Source organism: Monodelphis domestica, chromosome 2 (genome assembly GCF_027887165.1).
Source record: "Monodelphis domestica isolate mMonDom1 chromosome 2, mMonDom1.pri, whole genome shotgun sequence".
NCBI lineage: Eukaryota > Metazoa > Chordata > Mammalia > Didelphimorphia > Didelphidae > Monodelphis > Monodelphis domestica.
In genome coordinates this window covers 504,650,823-504,674,991 of record NC_077228.1, presented here as the reverse complement: position 1 = coordinate 504,674,991, position 24,169 = coordinate 504,650,823, and the positions used below count along the sequence as shown (strand labels likewise).

Below are 24,169 nucleotides of genomic sequence, written 5' to 3'. Positions count from 1 at the left end.
CAAATGAAATAATGGCTTTGAAGACTCTTTGGAACTTGTTCATACATATAAGCAGTGACCACTATCAGCAGCATCATTAACGCTGAAAGATCTGTGATCTCCTCATTGTGAGCTTTCTCCAGAGGAGAAAGAGCAGAACTCATCCTAATCTGAACATCTTATGCAACACACACCCATAGCTTCACATAAAAGTGAAAAAAAACTGTCAAAGTTCTTCCTTGTGTTCTTTTGACACTTAAGGGAGACCATTGGAGCACCCAGTCTATACACTAACGATCTCTTGCTCTCATAACATCTTCCTTTTCAATTATAAATTTCTTTGATGATCTCCTCTCTGCTACTTCACAATTCTCCATTTATAACATGTTTCAATTCTTCTCACACTCACCATGTGTCTCAGCAGTGCCATTGGGGTGATCCTCAATTTAGATTCTTTCGAAACTAGACTCACGGTCATGGGATGTTACTGCTGTTAAAAAGATGAGCCATTGTTTCAGGGAAAAACTTGAGGTCAATAAAAGAACCTTTTGATTTCCAAAGGCAGTTAGTTCTTGCTGCTCTCCTGAGGCACCTAGTGGAGAGAGCACCAGGCTTGGAGTTGGGGAGACATAAGTTGTTGGGCTCTGAAAGCCTCAAGATTCCCCAAAGGACACACAAGAGAAACTGTGAATTTGAAGGCTGATAGACTGTTGGCCAATGGTAGTGACAGAAAGAAACACTTGTCTGTGCATACATCCTTCAAGCCCTATATCAATAAAGTGTGTCACAAGTCAAACACACCCCAGCTCTCTTAGGATCCACATGGAGATTCAGGAATCCCAAGGATCAGATTCCTCCTCTGCTGCCTATTCAGAGAATGGATCTATCACTTCACCAGCTGTAGTTCTGCAAACAGCAAGGAGTCTGCTAAAACCTCTCCATCTTTGGTTCAGAACAGCAGCAGCCACAATCCATATCATCCTAGTTTTAATAAATGGTACATCTCAAAACAAAACAAAACCAACAAATCCCATTAACTATAGGAGAGTCCAAATGAGAAAGAAAGAAAGAAAGAAAGAAAGAAAGAAAGAAAGAAAGAAAGAAAGAAAGAAAGAAAGAAAGAAAGAAAGAAAGAAAGAAAGAAAGAAAGAAAGAAAGAAAGAAAGAAAGAAAGAAAGAAAGAAAGAAAGAAAGAAAGAAAGAAAGAAAGAAAGAAAGAAAGAAAGAAAGAAAGAAAGAAAGAAAGAAAGAAAGAAAGAAAGAAAGAAAGAAAGAGAACAGAAGGAAGGAAGGAAGGAGAATAAATTGAAATTATCCAGACAGAAATGGAGTTTTTTACACAAGCAATTGTCTATGACTGTGATGGCAAATCTTTTAGAAACCAAGTGCCCAAACTACAATCCTCACTCTGCAAGTGAACCTCCTGCCTTACCCAAGACAGGGGAGGGAGGAAGCATTCTGGGCAGAGGGGCAGGTGATGTGAGAAATGCCCTCAGGCACACATGGAGAGAGGGAAGGGAGCAGCCCTTCTGACACATGTAACATAGGTTTGACAACATGGGTCTAGGGCTACATTTTGTTCATTGCAATTATCCAAGAAGGTTTTTGGCAGGGCCAGGTTAAATCTCTGAAACAAACACATCCTTTTCTCAAGATTAGAAAACATGTTTTGGCATTCCAATGAATTTCACTTATTTTCTCAATTCTCCCCTCCATCAAATTAACTCCCCAAATCCTGCCAAATGGATCCCTTCATTTTAACAGCCTGGTCTGTTTTTTCTTGAGAGGAAATTTTTTAAAGGTGGGGAAACTCTCAATGGTATGTTGTTAAAATGATAAAAATTTGTCTTTGGTTAGGTGGGATTGTTTAAATTCTTGTAGTCTTTTTAAAAAAACCCTCATCATATGTCTTGGGATCAATACTAAGTATTGGTTCCAAAAGCAGTAAAGGCGAGGCAATTGGGGTTAAGTGACTTGTCCAGGATCACACAGGTAGGAAAGCTCTTGAAGTCTTAAACCATGCCAAAGTCCTGCCATGTCTTGAACCTTTTTTTTTCCCTCAAAGCATTATTCTTGTGAATGTATTCTTGTCTAGTGGGGTCAACACTTGATGTTATTTTTTTTTCCAGGATGAGTCAAGTGAATGAATGAATCTTTTTCAGAATTACAACAGATGTAATTGAGTTACTGATACAAGATGGTAACTGTCTAGTATGCAGAGGCATTTTGTAATAACTTTTTTCTTTCTTGTAAATATGTTTACATGATGCCAATATTTCTCATTTGTAATTTCATTATTGATACAAGTGCCAGGACCTGAGCAAGATTTATGTTATTTCTAACACTGTATAGCTTTAAATTATAACTACTTTAACATTAAAAGTCTAATTGTTTAGAAAGAAAAGCACAACTCACAGTTTTGGAACCACTGACTTTTTGTCTCTTTTCTTAATTTATTTTACTGTTTTGTAACAGCACACACATACACATTGGAAACTAATGAGCTAAATCTAGTTTGGTGGGCCAGGGTTGGGGCAGAGCTAATATAGATCCCTTTATGGTTATTGTTATTATCATCATGATGATGATGATGATGGAATTGTATCTTCTCCATCATATCTTCTTCTGTATATCCTTGATCTCGTCCAGCTGCTTTTCCCATCTCCAGTTTTTTAATGCCTTTCCCCCAGCTCCTATTTAATACATTATGACCCTGATAGCAATAAACTTGACTGTTTCCATAGATAAAGAAAAAAATACAGAGATAATGGCCTATGAAACCTTGAATTGCGAGTAACTTTTTTCAAGTATCTAATATAATTAAGACAGTCATCGCAATGCTGTCCTGCTTTTCCAAGTCTCTTTATGAACTTTCCTCCATTCTCTTCCATGGATTGTTTCATTAACATTGTTTTCTTTCTTTTTCTTCTTTTGGAGGGCATCACTGATATCGCCCCTCCTGTCATTCCCTCCCTCCCCACCCCAATAACTCAAACAAAAGAATTGCTCTCTCTGATTACAAAGAAGAACAGTCAGTCTAAACCAGATCCATACCTCCACCATGACGGAAAAGCCATGCCTTCTTCCACGCCTTGGGTTTATCCCCTCTCTGGCAAGAGCTGGGAGGGATGAGTCATCAGTTCACTGCCATTTCCACTTCCTCCATTAATGCATCCAGAATGAGGATCTATGTTTGGAGGCTGGTTTCTATTTTTCTTGGTGGAACCCCCCACCCTAGTTATTGTAATGTCAGAAGTTCAGTGAATCTATCAATCAAAAATATAAACTAGCTATGAATAAGTCTTAACCAGTTTCCAGGAAACAAAGTGCTTTGGTCATTGGATGAGGACAGATGATGATGGCAAATAGGAAATATCTTTAGCCTACGTATAACCCAGGAAGACCATTCAGAATATCCCAGTCTAGAAGGCGGCCATTATGGTGGGGAAGGGGTTCCAACCAAGTCACTGAGAGTCAATTGCTTTGGGGAAGGAGAGAGTTTCTTTCCTACTGGCTCCCCACACCAGCAGTCATGGGCTGTCAGAGTTGGGATGCCCAGTGATAGAGCAAGTGTGTGGGAAGATAATCTTCCAAGGATGGCAGAAGTTTCAGGGAATGTGACCTTTGTGGTCATCTGTGGACTCTAAAAACAACAAATCCTAGAAAATCTTCCAAGCTCAAATATATATATATATGGGGAGCTTTGTGAGGACTCTGGAAAGGGAGAAAAGATCTTCCATCAACCAGGAGCACATATGTGCCTCACTGCTGTTTTCCTATCGATTTGATCCCATTCTTCCCAGGGATTGTGTACATTCCAGGGGAGAGCTGTTACAAGGGAATCACTTTAAAAGACTGATATATATTAATTTAAGGTCGCCAAGGAATCAGCTATGTAATTCCTAAATGAAAAACTCAAGTCAGCCGTCAGCCTTTTTTGGAGTTTAATTACAATAGGAGCAAGAAAGGAATTAGAGATATAGAGAGAGAGAGAAAGGGGAGAGAAGGGAATAGGGCTTAAATACCCCTTCTGTTTAGGCTGGGCCAAAAGGCCCAAGCCCTTAGATAGCTGGGGCAAAGAAAAGAGATCAGTCCCTATTACTCACGTGTCCAAAATGGAGAAACAGTCTCAGAGGCCCCCACCTTCAGCTTCCTTCAGAGCAAGCTTCCTCAGAGCCCAGGAACCACACCGACCAAAAACTCAATCCTCCCTCTCTCGAGTCTCCAGACCCTCCTATCTTTAAGGACACCATCCAAGTTGCCTCCCCTCAGTCCTCACATCTACCAATCACTCTTCATCAATTTCCCTGTCAATGGAGGCTCTCGCTTAACCCAGGACCGCCCAGAGGCTTCTGGCTTTTGCACATGTCTGTTGAAGGTCATATTTTTCAAATGATTAAATCTTTACTCCTTTGCTACAGCCCTTTCTAAATCCTGTTAACTTGAGTATGGTAGAGATTGGAATAATTAAATTTTGATCTAGGCTGCAGCCCTTACTTGATCCTATTAGGACTGAATAGGGTGGAGATTTATTCCAAGTATCTCCATTGTATCAATTCTAAATCAATCAAGACTCAAAGAAATTCCTGTTCTATGCTTAAGCATAGGTCAAAGTCCTTTCCATTGTTCAGCAAAGGGTTTCTGTCCTAAAGTAATCTTAAGAAGGGAAGAGAAGGAACCTCCCATGCCAATGGAGTTCCCATTCCAATAGACTATCAGTAAGAAATTTTCCAAGTATGAAATATCCCAATGGTGAAATTTCCAACATTTATAAGTCTAAGGAATTTTGAGGTTTACAGAGCACACTCTAGGGTTTTGATCTTACGCCACTACCTTAGTAAATACCTTTGCAAAAAAGCTAATTGAGGACAGGATGTTCAGTGGAGTCCAACTCTTTGGGACCCTACTTGGGGCTTTCTTGGCAAAGATACTGTGGTTTGCCATTTCCTGCTCTAGCTCATTTGACAAACAAAAAAACTGAGGCAAATAGTATTAAGTGACTTGCCCAAGGTCACTCAGGTAGGTAAGTCTTCTGACTCCCATGCCACCCACTATGCCACCTAGCTGCCCTACTAATTGGACCACTGGATGATAATAAATGAAAAGCACAGATGGTGGAAATTCCTGATAGATGATTAAAACCCACAACCCCTCAGGGTTATCCCCTAGGACCTTGAGGGAAGAAATATTTGCCTCCTCCAAGGAGGGCAACCTATCACTGTAATATAATTTGTGGGAGTAGCCTGGGAGGGGCTGCTATTTGTATCCCCAACATTTAACACAATGCTTGATGCTAGTAAGTATTTAATAAGCGATTGTTGGTTGAATAATCTACCTAGGTGGTAGAGGGAAAGAATTGTTTCCTTTCTGACTTTGTTTCCCCTTAAAACTTTGCCTACCAAGTACTTAGTTTTCTAAGTACTCTTTGGTGCTTCATTGATTGTCCACTGCCACACAGTTTGAACTCGACTCCAAATTCAGTGCTCTTCCCCTTGTCCCACACTTCTGAAGGAAGTAATCTAGGGATCAGGCGGCGGGATGCTGATGACAGGAGCCCTAGGTAACAAGGAGGCTTTTGTAGAGTTGCTGCTGATGGTATGGAAATGCCCACAGGCTTAGAGACTGTGAAAATATTTCAAGGATTCCTATGAAGTTTGACTCATTCTCCAAATTACAGTCTCTTAAAAGTCCTCTAGTCCATGCCCCTGCCTCTAGGGAGGGCTAGACCTCAACCACCCAAGACACAGAGTAGTCTTTCTGCTCTGTGTCTTAAAAATGCACAGGGAACCACATAATGTGTGGTGGCACATTCCAGAGTCTTGGACTCCTAACATGGTCTGTACAAACGTTTCTCCCCATGTCTACTCAGGTGCCCAGCTTAGGTCACATCTGCTCTAGTAGAGAGGGCAATAAACTGGGTATCAGGCATCTAGGTTTGAACCCCAGCTCTGACATTCGGACCAAATGGGTGATCCTGGACAAGTCACCTCATTTTTCCCATCTGTAAAATGGGAATGTTGGTTTGGGCTTTTGGTTTTGTTTGGGTTTTTTGCCCCCTCTGCTTCACAGAGTTTCTATGGGAGAAAAATCCCCTGTAAACCTTAATGTGCTACAGAAATATGAATTTTTCCGACTTAGACTCCTCACTCTTGCCTTGACCACTGGGAAATCCAGGCCAAAACTGAGCCAGAAATGCTATTTGCAGTCTCAGGCATAACCACTGCATTTTACTACCTCTGGCCAGGTTTCTTTAATGCAGGTAGAAGTTGCCTACTGAGTCACTAGAGTGGGCATCCTTCATGGACCCCTGGGCAGCTGTTGCTGATGCTGTTTCTTTTCCCGTTCCTTTTCCCTGACTCCCTTCTCTTTCTTTTTTTAATTTAATTTTTTGCTTGTATATCTCCTAACTTTCCCTTATATTTTTTAAACCTTTACCTTCCATCTTAGAATCAATACTGTGTACTAGTTCTGAGGCAGAAGAGCAGTAAGGGCTCAGCAATGAGGGTTAAGTGACTTGCCCACGGTCAAAAAGCTAGGAAGTGTCTGGGATCATATTTGAACCCAGGGCCTCCAGTTTCCAGACCTGCCTCTATCCATTGAGCTACCAAGCTGCCCTGTTCCTCTATAATTTTTCTCTCCCCTCCAGGTTTATCCCTTGAAACAAAGAATTTCTTTAAAAGAAAGAAAAGAAGAAAAATTCTATAGAACTGATCAACAATGAAAAAAAAAGCTGATGTTCTGTATAATGTTCTGTGTCTACCGTCCCCCATTTCTACAAAGAAGCAGGTGTTCTCTTCTCTTGTGCCTCCCAATGTCTCTTTGCTGTCCCTTCCTTTCTTCCCTGCATATTGAAGAAGGTAAGTGGTAAAGTGGATAGAGAGCTAAGCCTGGGACAAGAAGATCTGACTGCAGAAACTTAATAGCTGTGTGACTCTGCCTATTTGGGCCTCAGTTTCCTCAGCTGTAAAATGGGAATAATAAGAATAGCTCCTCTCTCATCAAATTGCTATGAGGATCAAATGAGATCTCTGTAAAGTACCTGACACAGGGTCTAGCACAAGGTATGCACTTAATAACTGCTTCTCTCCTTCTTTCCTATTCCTTATTCTGTATTCCAGTGGATCTTGCTTAGTTAGATCCATTAGGGACCTTGAGAGGCCAACGGCCCCTGCTCCAGGGACTGCTCTTAGAACCTGCTGGGTGAGAAAGCAGACCAGCAGAGCTTTCTCTCCTGAATGTTCCTGGGGGCAGGCCTCTTGCCCTAACTTGAAAGGCCTTCAGGTGGACCAGTTAATTACCTTCACCCAAGGAAGACAGCTTCTCACTGTCTCCTGGATGATGAAACCGTTACCGAAAGTGTGCACACTCCTCTCCCTGTGCTTTGGTGATTACAAGGTTTGGCCAATGGGAGAAGACAGACAAGGGGTGGGAGTGGAGGGCTGGGTAGGACACATAAAGGTGAGGGAAGGAGTAGAGAACAACTGGAGAAGGGCTGTAGGGTTGGGCCACCCAGGGATCCTAGATGGAGGATACGTCAAAGGAAAGATCTAGCCCATGGCATGGTACCCAAAGGTCACTAAGACACAGCAGAGAAAGGCTATAGCAAAGGTCCCCTTTTCTTTTGTTCTTGGAGTCCTCAGTTTCTCGTTGTTGTTTTTTTTCCAGCTTGCTGCAACTATGTGAGAAGATGGTGCCTCTAGAAGACCAGAATGGGCCCATTATTGGCTTGATGCCTCCTTACCTTCCAGTCCTCTCAGCCCCACTCCTTGCCTCTTGGGGAGTGGGGGGGAAGGATACAAAAATCAGCTTCCCACAGACACTTCACCAGGCACCCTTCAGACTTTTGCCAACTGCTGGAGGGCAGAGTCTGGACAAGCCTGCACTGGATTTGCATGGGAGGGAGCTGAAGGAGGGGAGAGAAAATCCATTTGAAAGCATTCTTATCCAACCCTACTGGCTGAATCTTTGAGGCACTGGAGAAAACATCTGTCCCTTCCTTTAGCTGAGAGGCACAGTGCAGAAAGGTGACAGTGCCAGCCCTTCTCAGATAGGGATTGCTTTGTTCTTTGTATCTGTATCTCCAGTGCATCACACAGTGTTTGGCACATAGGGGACAGATAATAAATGCCTGTCAAATTTAATTGCCCGCCATTTTGAAAAGTAATTTGGAAAGATGCCCCCAAAGCCACTAAACTGGGTATAGTCTTTGATCTGGAAATATTGCTGCAAGTCAATATGCCAAAGAGTTCAAAGAAAGTGGAAAAGAGCCCTTTTTATATCATTTCTGCAGTGGTGAAGAACTAATAAATTAAGGAGTGCCAGCCTACTGGGGAATGCCTGAACAAATTACGATCAATGGTTGTAAGTAACTGGGAGCTCTTTGAAGGTAGGGACTATCTTTTGCCCTCTTTTTGGACACCCTAATGCTTGGTGTTGTGCCTTGGTACACAGCAGGTGCTTCATAAATGTTTACTAACTGACTCAAATGATGAAAGGAATCATTTCAGGGAAATCTAGGAAGACTTGTATGAACTGATGCAAAGTAAAGTGAGTAGAACCAGGAGAACAATTTATACAAGAAAAACAACATTTAAAGACAAATGATATTGAGAGACTTGAGAACCTGATCAATGCAATGGGTTCTAGGAGATGGGATGATTGAGCATGCTCCCTAATTCCAGAAGGAAAGAGGGAAATTTTCAGATAGGACCAGTGTAGAAATTTGTTTCGAGTGACTACGCTTATTTATTACAAGAGCTTTGCTTTCTTTTGCTTTCATTTGGTTGCCACTAACAACAATGGCAATAGCTGGCATTTTTATAGCACGTGAAGGATTGCAAAGTTAACCCACTTTACCTTACAAAAGCACAGGTCATAACTAGGCCATAATGACTAGGACTTTGTCCCAGGCTACTGACATTTAGAGCAGAGATTCTCAAAGTGTGATTTCCTGTGAGACCCTTTCAGGAGGTCCATGAGGTCAAAACTATTTTCATAATAACACGAAAATATTATTTCCTTTTTTGCTCATTCTTTCAAGAATGAACAGTGACATTTTCCAGAGGTTATGTGACTAGAAAACCAGCGTTCTAGTTGCAAAACACACAGGCTGAGTTAATATCCCATTTGAAGAATTGTACTTTTGCTTTACAGATGAACAGCTCTGCAGATGTGACTGGACTTAATGGTTTTGCTCATATGTTTCTGGTACCTAATCATAGAAGGAAATAATAAAATAGAGAAAGTGCCAAGCCTGGAGTCAGGAAAACCTGAATTCAAACCCAGCCTCAGACACTTACTAGTTATGTGACCCTTGACAAGTTATAACCCTGTTGGCCTCAGTTTCCTTATCTGTAAAATGATATGGAGAAGGAAATGGCAAACCACTCTAGTATCTTTGCCTAGAAAATCCCAGTTCCTTTCCTGACTACATGTCTGTGTGAGACTGGATTTTCTTTTGATGCCCCAACAAAATTACATATTGCAATTCTTTGAATACAGAAGCAGAAATAAGAATCTGGCCTCTATATAAACAGACATTAGAGTTCCAGAAATATAAAGTAATACTACTCTTCTCACTCACTTTTTTGTTTTGAAAAATGTAGGGTCTTATTCATAAAACCTGTTTTATGTAAATATTTTCATTCATTTTTATTTCTAAATCATCAATATTCAGGATTCAAATATCAAAAATTCAGGTATCAAAATATCAATATTCAATAAATATTGATAGATGTAACTCACACAAACAAAAGCTCTTTGAAGTAATCAATAATTTTTAAGAGTGTGAAGGAGTTTCAGAAAAAACTGGAAAGATCTGCATGAACTGATGCAGAGTGAAATAAGCAGAACCAGGAGAACGTTGTACATAGTAACAGCATTATTGTGGGATGATCAACTGGGAAAGACTTAGCTACTCTTAGCATTACAATGATCCAAGACAATTCTGAGGGACTGAAGACAAAGGATGCTGTCTACCTCCAGAGAAAAAAACTGTTAAAGCTGGAATGCAGATCAAAGCATACAATTTTCCACTTTAGTTTATTTGGAGACTTTGGTTTTTATGAGTATTCTCTTACAACAATGAACAATATGGAAGTATGTTTTGCATGATAATATATGTATAACCCAGAACAAATTGCTTATCATCTCTGAGAGGGGGTAGGGAAGGAAGGGAGAGAGACAATTTGAAAAATACCTTCAGAAAACATATGTGGGAAATTGTTATTTTAAAAATTGGGGGGAAAATTTAAAGAGCATAAAGGAGTGCTGAGAACAAAAAATTGGAAAGCCACTGATTTGGAGGGTACAAAAATTTAACATAATACACTTCTTTGATTAAATGCCATTATGATGACTCATTTCCCCACCTATTTGTTTTAATTTCTTGTATTACTTTGACATCATGATTTACAGTCAACTTACAGGAATATTTTGTTCTGCATGTCCCAGATGGAACAATTTTAGTTAATTTTCTGGTTAGCTTTCACTATTTGTTCCATTTTATAGATTAATAACCAAGCCTTAGGGAGAATTTAGGTGACTTGCCCAAGGTCACCTAGCTAATAAGGCAGATGTAGGATGTGAACTTACATCTTTCCTGACACCAAGACTAGCTTTCTTGAAGAAAAAAAAGAAGAACCTTAAGGGTACAGAAGAGAATAACAAAACACCCTGAGACAGAAAATGAGCCATTTGGTGCAGCAGAATCCATGTTGGATTTGAAGTCAGGACCTAGCATCAAATCCTGATTCTGGCACTAATTACCTATGCTGTGTTTGGGGGGAAAATATTTCTGGTCTATTTCTTTGTCTCTAAAACAAGAGAACTGGATTGGCTCATTTTTAAAGTCTCTTCCATCTTTTGAAGTCGTATGGGTTGATTTAGACTGTAGACAAGGTCAACAGAATTATCTTCAAGGTTCAAGGGCATAAATTAGTCATTGGGGAACCCCAGCCAAGTTTCAGCAAGAAGCCAAGTGGAGTGTAAAGTAAATAGCTTCCCAGGAGAGTGTCTCTCTATCTCTCTGGGGGGGACTAGGGTCTGGGGATGAGGGAAGGGGGGAACCTTCTGATACAGGGACATCCTAGTTGGTATTTTAATCCAACCAAGCTTCTGGGCACCTTTTCCCATGAGCCCCAACAAGGACAGATGGACTTAAAAGAAAACAGAAATTTCAAGTGAATACAAGAACCAATTTCTCATCCCTGCAGGTGACAGAACATTGGGATGTGCCAGCTAGAAAAACTGTAAAATTTCCCATCCTCTGGGACTTTAAGGAGACTAAACAGACCAAACATTCCTCTCTGGGATGATTTGGCCCTTCATTTGCTTCACAGAGGCAGAGGGTCAGACCAGATGACCTATTGAGTTCCCTTCCAGTTCTATAAATGCTCGTGTGATGCAAGACGTTCACTGGCAGGACCTTATAGATGGAGAAATAAACCCAGACAAATTGTAATTTATCAGAAGTCACAATATTCTTCTTGTGTTTATTTTTAACCTTTAAAAATTCATTAATTAAAAAAAAGCAACTCCCCTCTCCCAGCCCCTCCATCAGAAGGCTCCACAGAACAAACTCTTTTTCAGTCATTGGCACAGAGTGAGCTGGGCATTGTCTGAAAGACGCAAATCACAACAGTGAAAAGCACAACCATGGTGCTGTGGTGAGAACACTGGATTTGGAGTCAAATGACTGAGTTCCAATCCCAGCTCTGCCACTAACCATTGTGTGACCCTGGACAAGTCACTCCTCTCCGGATTTCATTTGCCTTCTCTGTAAAATAAGAAGATCAGCTTAGATGGTCTTTTTTTTTCTTTTTTTAAACCCTTACCTTCTGTCTTAGAATCAATACTGGGTTAGGCAATGGGGGTTTAATGACTTGTCCAGGGTCACACAGCTAATAAGTGTCTGAAGCCAGATTTGAACTTAGGAAGATGAAGGTGGTATGCAGATATAGACGTAGACATAGACATAGACATAGATATAGACAGATATAGATAGATGTAGATATAGACATAGATGAAGATATAGACATAGAGAAAGAGACAGATATAGATATATAGACACAGAGATAGAGACAGATATAGATATAGACATAGAGATATAGACAGATATAGATATAGACATAGAGATAGAGACAGATAGATATAGACACAGAGATAGAGACAGATATAGATATAGACATAGAGATATAGACAGATATAGATATAGACATAGAGATAGAGACAGATATAGATATAGACATAGAGATAGAGACAGATATAGATATAGACAGAGATAGAAACAGATATAGATATATAGACATAGAGATAGAGACAGATATAGATATAGATATAGACATAGATATAGACATAGAGATATAGACAGATATAGACATAGAGGTAGAGACAGATTAGATATAGACATAGAGATAGAGATAGAGACAGATATAGAGATAGACAGAGATAGAAATAGATATAGATATAGATATATAGACATAGAGATAGAGACAGATATAGATATAGATATATAGATACACATACAACACAAGGTTGACTTACATGGAAAACCTGACGTGTAATATGATTTCCTTTGGGGCATATTCTGCTACCCTGATGAACACATCAGACTTGTTTTTGTTTTCTTTTTGGTAGACCACACTCCTAGCTCTCTGGTATGTTGCTGTCACAGGTATTGACCTTCTTTAGAACTTCTTAAGACTCCAGGGTGGGTTCTAAAACTGCCTTTTCCCTGACCTTCACTCAAGTGCTCTCCAGCCCTTTTACCCTCATGAGCAGCATTTGTTTTGTCAACAGTAAAATTGCATTTACTCAAACCCAAACCTATCCACACACGTGTCATTATAAATTATGTGTAGGTGCTCGCTCTGGCAGCACAGATACTAAAATTGGGATGATCCAGAGAAGACGAGCCCGGCCTCTACACAAAGATGATCCATATATTTGTGAAGTGTTCCACACATAAATTATATGTGGGTTATCCACGTGGACATACTTGTACCACAGGACACATGTGTGTCCATTTACATGCAAATAGAAAATCAATTTTATCTCTAGATAGAGGCACATTCGTGTATGTATGTCTAAATGCAGGGTGCCTACATGCATGGGGCTCACAAGTAGGTGCAGTGCATTGTACATATATGTGCAAGAATATAGAATAATGTACTGTAAAGGCATAGATATATATGTCTATTTCTACATGTGTGGCATAAGCATGCATTTGTGCGGTGTGCATGTATAATTACATTATATGCACATAGACACATATGTATATCTAAGAAATGCATTTGATATATTTATGGGGTGGATAAGCTAAGTGAATAGAGAGCCAAGCCTGGAGGGTGGAGGTCCTAGGTTCAAATCTGGACTCAGACATCTCTTAGCTGTGTGACCTTGGACAAGTCATTTAACCCCCATTTCCTTACTCTTAGCTCTGCTCTTCTGCCTCAAATTAATGCCCAGTGTATGAAGGAATTCATATGTATATGAGGCATTTATACCCATATGTCTAGGCATGCACACATGTGTAAGCATGTGTTTAAAGTTCACATACTATCTCTAGAAAGACCTCTTCATGTGTATCCAATGTGGTGTGGACATGTATGTATGCCTGTGCATAGAGACAAGGGCCTGCATATAGAGGAATCCACTTGAACATACTGATAGACACACAGTTGTCTGCGTACATGCATGTACACAAGTGTCTGATACACAAGAGGAATAATTAGCCACACGTGTATGTGATGTGTCTATCTGCATACACGTGTAGGCACACATATGTGCATTGTGACATGACCCGGCACATGTGTGATCCATTGCTGTGTCTCCGCAGCAGCACACATGTGTACATGCTTCTACATCCATGGATAATTGTCACATCATGTCAGCAGCACGTTCCACAGACCTCGCCCAAAGCCGTTTGTATATCGTGTGAATGTGCCGGCTGACACGGAGCGGAGGGAGACAGAAAGGGAACCTCAGCCCCGGAAAGGGGCGGGTTTCCCGCCGGATTCAAGGACCCGTTGGGGCCAAGGACAGTGAACCAACAGCAGGAGAAAACGGCGTCGGGCAGGGCTGGCCGGGAGGGGACCCGCCGTGGACGCAGACAGGATGGACAGGTGTGTGTGTGGGGGGGGGGGGGGCGCCAGGGACAGACGCGCGGGGCCAGAGAGAGACAGACACAGAGCCAGATACACAGACTGGAGGGCAGAGCGGGGCGGGGCACAGGGCACCCCCAGCCAGGCCTGAAGGAGGGCGACAGCACGCTCTCTCGAGCCATCCTTCTGCTTTCACTTGGGGGAGAGAAGGGGATGGGCCTTGGAGGGTCGAGCTGGGGGCAGGAGTCAGGGGAGGGCGGAGGATAGAGGCAGAGAGAAACAGAGAGATCGAGAGACAGAGATAGAGACAGAGACAGAGAAAAAGAGAGACAGAGGGATGGAGACACAGAGAGACAGACACAGAGAAACAGAGACAGAGAAAAAGAGACAGAGGGACAGAGACACAGAGAGACAGAGACAGAGAAAAAGAGAGAGACAGAGACAGAGGGACAGAGACACAGAGAGACAGACACAGAGAAAAAGAGAGAGACAGAGACAGAGGGACAGAGACAAGAGACAGGGAGAGACACAGAGGGAGAGAACCCAATACTAGGCAGTACCGTTCACTTAGGTGGGGCTTGCGGGATGCAGCTTTCTTTCAGAATTCCCTACACAATCCTCAGTGAACAGATGCGGAGGGAAAGGAGCAGAACCAGAACACTGTACAGAGACGGATATGCTGTGGCACGATCCGGTGTCAGGGTCTCTGCTCCCAGGAGCAGTGCACCAAGCCAGGACACTCCTGAGGGACTTCTGGGAAAGATGCTCTCCACGTCGAGAGAAAGACCTGTGGGAGCAGAAACGCAGAAGGACGTCTGCCATCCCTTATCACCTGTCTGTAGGGGGATGTGATTCGGCCTTTAGGCTTTCAAAGATCGCTCTATAGCAAAAATAAATAATAGGGAAATAGGTATCAAGTGACAACATTTGTACAACCCAGTGGAAAGGCTTGTTGGCTGGGGGGGGGGGGGGGGGAGAAAATGAATCCTGGAAACATGGAAAAATAGTTAAAAATAAAGAAACATCTTAAGGGGGGGGGGCCGAGGGGGAAGACATCTTTCCCAGCCAAACTTGTGTGATGTGAATTAATGTAAAGGGGAAACTGTCTGTATCTCAGCTGGTGCCTCTGCCAGGAACGCCCAGCCCGTAATGTGACTTCTCTGCGGACCGAGCAGCCGAGAGAGCCCCAGAATCCCTTTCTCGCCCTGTGAGCACTCCGTGCGTGATCAGGTCCTCCAGGCATTGGGGAAGAGGAGGGAGAAGAGGGGCAGCCTGGCCTCAGCAGCCCAGGGAGGGCTTCCTGGTGAGCTCTGGGGCTAGTTTTGCTCTCTAGGGGCCTGAATTTGTCGGCCACTCCCCGAAAGGCAGTCCGAGTCATCCCAGCAGCAGTTTCCCAGAGGAGGCTGCCGATTTCCCCTCATCCTCACGACCCTCCAAGAGTGGAGCTCGTGGGGCGCAGAGAGAAGCCCGTGGGAGGCCCTCCAGCCGCTACCCCTGTGGGCGTCCAGCCTCCAAGATCTCCAAGAAAAGAGGCAAACGGGGCCAAGGCCGCGCTATTCTCCGTGAATCCTTGGGAACGCGTTCATCATAAAACATTCTGTTTGGAGAAAGCAGTCCAGAGGTGGCTTCTCGGTCTGTAAATAGGTCAAGCAGAAATTGGCAGCCAAAGCCACATCGGAGTTGGAAGGAGGAGCGATGGGGAGGGGGAGTGAGGCCCTGGGCCAAACGAAAAGAAAAAAATCAGGGTCTTAACAGCACCGGGGATCTGGAGCTGGAAAGATTGAAGAGCCCCCCAGTCCAATCCCCTTATTTTGTAGATGGGGAAACTGAGGCTGAAGGAGATTCAGTGACTTGTCAAAGGTCACAGTGGAGGAAAGGGCTACAGCCAGAATTCTGAGACCCTCAGATTAGGGCAGCTGGATGACATAGTGGATGGAGAGGGATCAGAAAGACCCAAGTTCAAATCCTGCCATATCTATTAGCTATGTGATCCTAGACAAGTCACTGACCCCTCGTGCCTCAGTTTCCTGACATGTAAAATGTAAGGATTGTCCTCTAAAGTCCCTTCCTGCTCTAAATCTACCCTCCTACCATATCAAAGGCAATTCTCTTTCTGTTACACCACACTACTCATTTAAAACAAATTACTTCTTTTCCCCAACAACCTTGCTAAATAAATGATAGACCCAGCAGTGGCTCTCTCATGCCACGTCCAGCCTGAGCACTTCAGTGGGAGCTGATGGAGACATATATGCTCCCTCCAAGCAGCCTTGGTCACGCTATGAGCACAGGGTGGGGGGGTTGAGACTAGCCTTCAGGGCTGGGGAGGATCTCAGTGAATTCCAAAAGCTCTGTTTGAGCCTTGCCCAGTGTTGCCATCCAGGTCTCAGCAGTGGACTTGGCCACTGTTCAGCTTGGGGTCTGGGCCAATTTGGCCACCACCCTCATCAGCCCTTCACTTATAGGCTTCATAAGAAAACAAATCCGTATCATGCATGAAGTGGTCTTCAACCCCTGCTGGAAGGAAGATGGCCCCAGGGCAGCTGAAGGGGTTAGGGCTGAGCCTTGCCTTCTAGGGGGCTTGTGGTGACTCATGTCCCTGGAAAGGGGGTCCTGGAAGCAGCTGGTTTCATCAGCTCCATCAGGGATGAGCAAGCCACAGGGCACTGATTCATACTCCTCAAGAACTCGGGAGACGAACACAGGGCAGAAGTCTAATGGATTCATTTCTAAAGGATTTACGTAGGATCATGAATTATGAGCTGGAAGAGATCTTAGGGGACATCTAGTCCAACTCCCTTGTTTTTCAGGAGAGGAAACTGAGGTCCAGTGAGATTAAGTATCTTGCTCAAATTCACATAGATAGTAAGGGTCAAAGGCAGGTGTGGAACCCAGATCCTTTGACTCCAGAGATATTCTCCTTTTCAATGTATCAGATATCATTAAAATGTGCAGGAGAGAGCGCAGCTGGGTGGCTCGGTGGATTAAGAGCCAGACCCAGAGATGGGAGGTCCTGGGTTCAATCTCACCTCAGACCCTTCCTAGCTGGGTGACCCTGGATAAGTCACTTAACCCCCATTGCCCAGCCCTTACTGCTCTTCTGCCTTGGAACCAATACATAGTATTAATTCCAAGATGTAAGGTAAGATTTTAAAGGAAAAAAAAACTATATGCCAGAGAAGATTATACCCGTAAACACAAAAGATATACTATAATCATTTTTCCAAGAAAACAATTGGACCATCTACCATCCCACCATCACTAAGCTCATACCTGCTGTAAATACTGCATGCGTAAATGCCAGGTACACAGTTAGATACTCAACACAAGGCACTTTTCAGGCAATGTGGGAAACAATGAAATTTCTTCAGTCTGGATAAATATGTAGAATATTATCTGTATATAAATAGGTATAGATTCTATTTTTCGGTGGGTCTTTATCACTCCTTTCACAGCCACATGTTTTTAGTGCAATGTTCATAGTCTAAAGTCATTCATTCACTCTTTGCTGGGCTTTTGAAATTTCTCAGGACATGTAGGGCCATGAAATCCTAGATTCAGAGCCGGAAGAAATCTTGGAGGCCATCTAGTCCAACCTGCACACTCAATCACTTGATAGACGGCACCTGGGGCACATCCATCCCATATGGCACAGCCAGAATTGCTAACCTAGTATTAAGGTATTCTGCGTGTCCACAGCCACTCAGAATGATGACTTGTGAGCCCCCACTGGTGTATGCTTTTTCCTCTAGGAGGCTGGAGGAAACAATTGATCTAAAGGTATTTCATGAAATAATGCAGCTTGTGATGGATAGGTTTGCCTCCATAAATTAGGGCATCCCCACAAAAATTCACAAGAGAGGGGCCTGTGCAGAAGTCACAGATGAGCAATCCACATGGAGAGACAACTCACATCTCCAATGCTCCAGGCCCCTGGATGTCTCCTGGTGATACTATTTCACAACTCTCATTAGACCTGTCCCTCATCCATCTTCAGTGTCAATCAAGTCATCGATGCTTCCATATGCAAGAATGCAGCAGCCAGAGTCTGTCTCCCTGATAAAAGCAAGCTGGTATCTATTTGGACCAAGGATTCTTCTTCTTTCATGTCCTTTGGCAGACTGGCAAATCCTAGGGACTCCTTCTCAAAATCATGTTTTTAAAGGCATAAAATAAAATACACAAGATTATAAAGGAAATTAATTATGTTCAAATGTCATTTGGGGGCTGGGTTTTTCTGGCACAGTTATCAAAATCATTTTTTTAACAAAATTTTTAAAACAAATCCATGGCTCAACTTCAGACTAAGAATTCCAGCTTTAGACATGGCCACCATACCCAATTAACAAATGCCAGGCAGAATGGTTCCCACGCTAAAATGAAGGCTTCCTTTTCAATCCCTATGTCTGGGAAGTGGAAGGAATGTGTCCACACCCTCTGTTAGAGGTAACTATCTAGTTTAGGAAGGTTGCTAGGTGGTTTCATCCTGCATAGAGTGCTGGCCTGGAGTCAAGAAGACATCTTCCTGAGTTCAAATCTGGCTTCTGACACTGACTAGTTGGGTGACCCCAGGTAAGTCACTTAACTCTGTTTGCCTCTGTTTCTTCATCTGTAAAATGACCTGGAGAAGGAAATGACAAATCAATCAAGTATCTTTGTCAAGAAAACCCCAAATGGGGTCATGAAGAGTCAGATACTGGTCAATTAAGTGGCTCAGGAATTGAGAACCAGGTCTAGAAAAATGGCCCCAGGTTCAAATCTGCCCTCAGACACTTCCTAGCTGTGTGACCCTGGAAAAAGTCACTTAACAAAACACAATATTGATTCTAAGAGGGAAGGGAAGGATTTTCCGGGGGGGGGGAGGAGTGGGGGGAATCAGAAACAACTTTTTTTTTTTAAACCCTTACCTTCCGTCTTGGAGTCAATACTGTGTATTGGCTCCAAGGCAGAAGAGTGGTAAGGGCTAGGCAATGGGGGTCAAGTGACTTGCCCAGGGTCACACAGCTAGGAAGTGGCTGAGGCCAGATTTGAACCTAGGACCTCCCGTCTCTAGCCCTGGCTACCACTGAGCTACCCAGCTGCCCCCCCCTTACCCCTACTCTTGAGACGCTCCCTTTTATGCCCTGCATCAGGACCTAAGCATCATTTCTTGGAGTTATGGCTTGGGGTTTTACTGGAATGGTTTGTTATCTCTTTCACTGACTCATTTTACAGATTAGGAAACTAAGACAATCAGAGTTAAGTGACTTGCTCAGGGTCACACAGCAAGGAAGTATCTGAAGCTGGATTTGATTTTGAGGTTTTACTGAAGTGGTTTGCCATTTCCTTCTCTGGCTCATTTTACAGATGAAGAAACTAAGGCAATCAGGGTTAAGTGACTTGTTTATGGTCACATAGCTAGGAATTATCTGATGCTGGATTCTGACTCCAGGACCATTAATCTATCCACCATGCCACCTAGCTGCCCATTGTTTTTGTGACTCTAAGATCTATTTTATCTATGGTGCCTAAAGTTTGCAATTGTTGGTGCCCTGGGACAAAGCCCTCATTGCTCTACCCTGGGTGTGGCTCTATTCTAAGGATTCTTTCAACTCCAGCCCTCTTTTCTTTCTCCAGCATTTCCCTTGCTGCAAGTTGAGGCATCCACTAACAGGCTGGATGGAGAATAAGGTTCAAGCTGTTATTTTTGTTAATGTACTAAGGAGAATTCAAAATTGACAACTGCTTGGGCTCTACAGGTTCTGGATGAGAAGTGTCAGTGGGAGCCATAGATAACTATAGAATCTAGATTCACAACTGGGGTTACTGGACTTCCCTTAAAATAGATTGGTTTGAAGAGTTTTCTATCTGTAACTGCTCCAGAATTACTCACTCCACACTGATTGCTGAGTGAATTGCCTAATAATGATGATACAGGGGCAATGCAGATGACATTGTATATCAAATACCTTCCTTTTTTGGAAAATAGCAAGTTGTATTACAGATTTCAACATACCAAAAGACAGTCCAAAAAATTAAAGCTTTCTAATGATAGAATGGGTATTTTTTTAAAGGTAGTGAGACTCTTGTCACTGGAAATGCAACCAAAGTCAGTCAATAAGCATTTATTATAGATCTACCAAGTGCCAGAGACTGTGCTAAGTTCTGGGGATATGAATAAAAGCAAAAGAAGATCCCTGCCTTCTAGGAGAATCCAATTTAATGGAAGCTGGAAGAGAGGCCATAGGGTATTCCAACACAAGATAAGAGAATGAGCTGTATACTCACTAAAGACCTTTCAGCTCTCAAGGCTGATAAAAGTTTAAATGTTTTGAGACATCATCTGCTTGGGGAATTCCCTTCACTAGTACAGATTGCAACCTATAAGCCGGTAAGCAAATCCTAGAATCATTTGCCCAGGCTCATGTAGCTAGTGAGCCAGAGGGGTAATAATAACAGGAAGAGCAGGCATTTATGAAAGGCACAGGATAGAGTGATTATGGGAGATTGGCTATTTATTTCCCTAAAGCCAGAAAGACCAGGGTTCGAGTAAATCCTACTTCTGATTTTTGCTAGTTGTGACCACAAATAAGGTGCTTCATTTCTCATTCTAGCTCCAACCACCCAAAAGTCTTTAAGGTTTTGAGTTAGAGGTAAATTGTGAATTTGCATCCGTGAAGTCCCCCCAAATGATAAGTCATGTGTATGGGACTAAAAAGAGCAGCTAAGTGGCACAGGGAGTCATGAAGTCATGAATTCAAATCCAGCCTCATGCACTTAGTAGCATGCAACCCTGGGCAACTCAGTTAACCTTATTTCCCTCAGTTTCCTCATCTGCCAAATGAGCTGGAGAAGGAAATGGCAAATCAATCCAGAATCTTTGCCACAAAAAACTCAAATAAGGTCCCAAAGAGTTGAATACAATCAAAATGCCCGAACAACAAAAAATGCCCTCCCCCAACTATAACAGCAGACATTAACAGTACGATTTGTTTCGCAGAACATTTTACATATTATTTCATTTAATTTAATTTTCTTTTCTTTTTAAAATAAACTCTTACCTTTCAACTTAGAATCAATACTATGTTTTGCTTCCAAGGTAGAAGAGCAGTAAGGGCTAGACAATGGGGGTTAAGTGACTTGCCCAGGGTCATGTAGCTGGGAAGTATCTAAGACCAAATTTGAACCCAGAACCTCCTATCTCTAGGCCACTTACCTCCAATTGCCTAGCCCTTGCCAGTCTTCTGTCTTAGATTCATTCTTCAATTTTTAAAAATCACCTATAATGAGGATTGGACTAAATGACCTCTAAGGTCCCATGAAAAGTCCCAGGTATCCAAGACAGAGAGTAGACTTTTGGACTGCTCCTTTCTCATTTGGAGAGTCCAGAAGCAGTGCCCTTAATGTCCTGAGCCTCAGGGTACATGTGGCCACCTCTGGGGGAGGCCCCAGTGCTCCCCACCCATCCACACGCCCAAACCCCTGACCCCCCCAAACATCTCATAGGAACCTGGGTCTGATTGTGCCTAGATCCTTGTATCTCCAGACTCCTTGGCCTCATACAGTGCCGTGGTTTTGGCAGAAACACTCTCACATCTGGCACATCTGGGATACTGGTGATTTGTGCAAATCAGAGGCTGAGTGTCTGCTTCATTTTGCTTCTCCCTCTTTCTCTCTCCACACCCTCCCAATATGGAGTTTATCCACAAAATCAGCTCTCACTTTCCCTTCCTTCGGTTTCCAAGTGGTCCTTGGCCAGCTGTGATTCCAGAAGTCAAACAGCTTCACTGTTGATGTAAGGATGGTCTCTGGCTGGGAGGCAAAGGATTACAAACAACCTAATGGATGATTTAATTAGGGCTTAACCTGAACTTGGACAATCCAAGCTTCTGGCCACCCTCCCGGGTTGTGGGCTTGGCTGTCGGCAAGGCCAGCTCAGTGACCACTGACCCCATCTCTCCCTCCCACCCTCCCTCCCTCTTCCTCTCTCTTGGGGCGGCCAGAGCACTTGTCAGCTGGGCCAAGATATACAGGGATCATCAGGCAGCTTTCTCCCCTCAACTGCTGTGCCATCTCAGCTGCTTTCAATTCACCCCTCCCAATTTCTTCTCATCTTAGGATATGTGTGGCCTCCTGACCAAAGGAAAAGGCCCCAACTAAAGGGAAAAAAACAAATCACACTTCCAAAGTTTGCTGCACTTGGTGGATGGAGCAGAGCTTTGGGCTATGGATCAGGAGATGTGATGCCAACTAATTCTTTGTGTGATCTAGGGGGAGTCCTTTTCCCTCCCTAAACCTCAGTTTCTTCCCCATATAAAATAACAGATTGATGCTACATGGTCTCAAAGGAACCAGAAGATGAGATGCTTTCCCCGCCAAGTGACATTTGATGCTGCAAAATTCCAGAACCACTAAGTTGAAGATGGTTCCAAGGTGTGTTGGCTGCCATGGGCTCAGATCATGCATTCATTTAATACTAAGTTGGTGATAGGTTGCTTTATTAGTGTTCTAAAATTATTTTGTGTGTGTGTTGAGTTTCTTTAGCCAGACATTTCAGGGCATAAATGTCACTTCAGTTTCTTAGAAGCATATAGGATGCTAAACTTGGAGGCAGGGTAGACCTAAATTCAAATCCTAGCCACTTAATTTCTTGACCCTCAGTTTCTCCCTCTGTAAAATGAGGGGGTTGGACTAAATGGCCTCTAAGGTACCTTCCAAATTTCATCTATAATTACCAGAAATGGAGATGATAGGAATGGAGAAATTTATTTTCTGGCTGTTCTTTGTATTTTTTATTTTTCCTAATCCCACCCACCCCACTGATGACCTCTAGGGACGAGGCTGTAACAATAGAAACATTCCTCTGATGTTCTCAGCCCGTCTTCCAACACATTCCATAGAAAGAGCTGTACCAAGTAAGGACAAGAATGTTCCCGGATTAGCTTCTCCATCACAGTTTGCTGGGTGAGGGCGGAACTCACAAACATCAACAACCCATCACACAGACACACAGACACAGGGCAGAACAGGGGAGATGAAGCAAACAGAAAGGGCTCTTGGGCCAAAGAGATGATCAAACTTACAACTGTAGCCTGTCACAACTGTAAAGGACCGTTTTACCCAACTTCCTCATTCTGCAGAAGGAAAAACCAAGCCTGGTGGAAAGAGTGGCTTGGTTAGATCTGGGGCCTGGGTCTCCTGAAACAGCTCTTTGTCTGCCCTCTTTCCCTTTCTGCTACACACTGACTCCTGGCACCCACTCTTCACCCAAGGCCATCGCAGCTCAAGAAGAGCCTGGCTTGTGCCTTCTGTTTTTATACCATGGACGTAGCCCAAGAGTTCCATTCTCAATATGTTGGCCTAAGGTTCCTCACCTTGAAATGGGGATCATTACAGCTCCTACCTGTTGTGAGGATTAAATGAAGTAATCTTAGTAAAACCCTTAGCTCAGTGCCTGACACATAGTAGGTGCTTATTCCCTTCCTTTGCACAAAGAAAAGCAGTTAAGCAAGACCAATCTACATGGTCAATATTTCTAATGACATATACAACTTCTGGTACATGTAGAACCCCACTTCTCTTTTAAGAGACTAGCTAGATTAGACAGACAGACAGACAGATAGACAGACATAAACAGTTGGGAAAATAGATAGATTCAGAGATACACAGATAGGCAGGTGGATAGATAGACAGATAGATGATAGATAGATAGACAGATAGATGATAGATAGATGATTGATAGATAGATAGATAGACAGATAGATGATAGATAGATTGATAGATAGATAGATAGATAGATAGATAGATAGATAGATAGATAGATAGACAGACAGACAGACAGACATAAACAGTTGGGAAAATAGATAAATAGATAGATTCAGAGATACACAGATAGGCAGGTGGATAGATAAACAGATAGATGATAGATAGATAGATAGATAGATAGATAGATAGATAGACAGGCAGATAGATAGACAGATAGATGATAGATAGGTAGATAGATAGATAGATAGATAGATAGATAGATGATAGATAGATAGATAGGCAGGCAGATAGATAGACAGATAGATGATAGATAGATTGATTGATAGATAGATAGATGATTGATA

The 24,169-nt window shown here is 42.7% G+C and overlaps 1 long non-coding RNA gene and 1 other non-coding gene across 2 annotated transcripts; both read left to right on the top strand.

Annotated features, from left to right (window-relative positions):
* Positions 1–12,839: 12,839 nt before the first annotated feature.
* On the top strand, positions 12,840–12,946 carry LOC130457721 (U6 spliceosomal RNA). The gene has a single exon (XR_008917005.1). It is a non-coding gene; the product is annotated as a U6 spliceosomal RNA (small nuclear RNA).
* An 857-nt stretch (positions 12,947–13,803) lies between these two features.
* On the top strand, positions 13,804–14,992 carry LOC130457021 (uncharacterized). Its single transcript, XR_008915955.1, has 2 exons — positions 13,804–14,102; positions 14,673–14,992. It is a non-coding gene; the product is annotated as an uncharacterized LOC130457021 (long non-coding RNA).
* Positions 14,993–24,169: the final 9,177 nt, after the last annotated feature.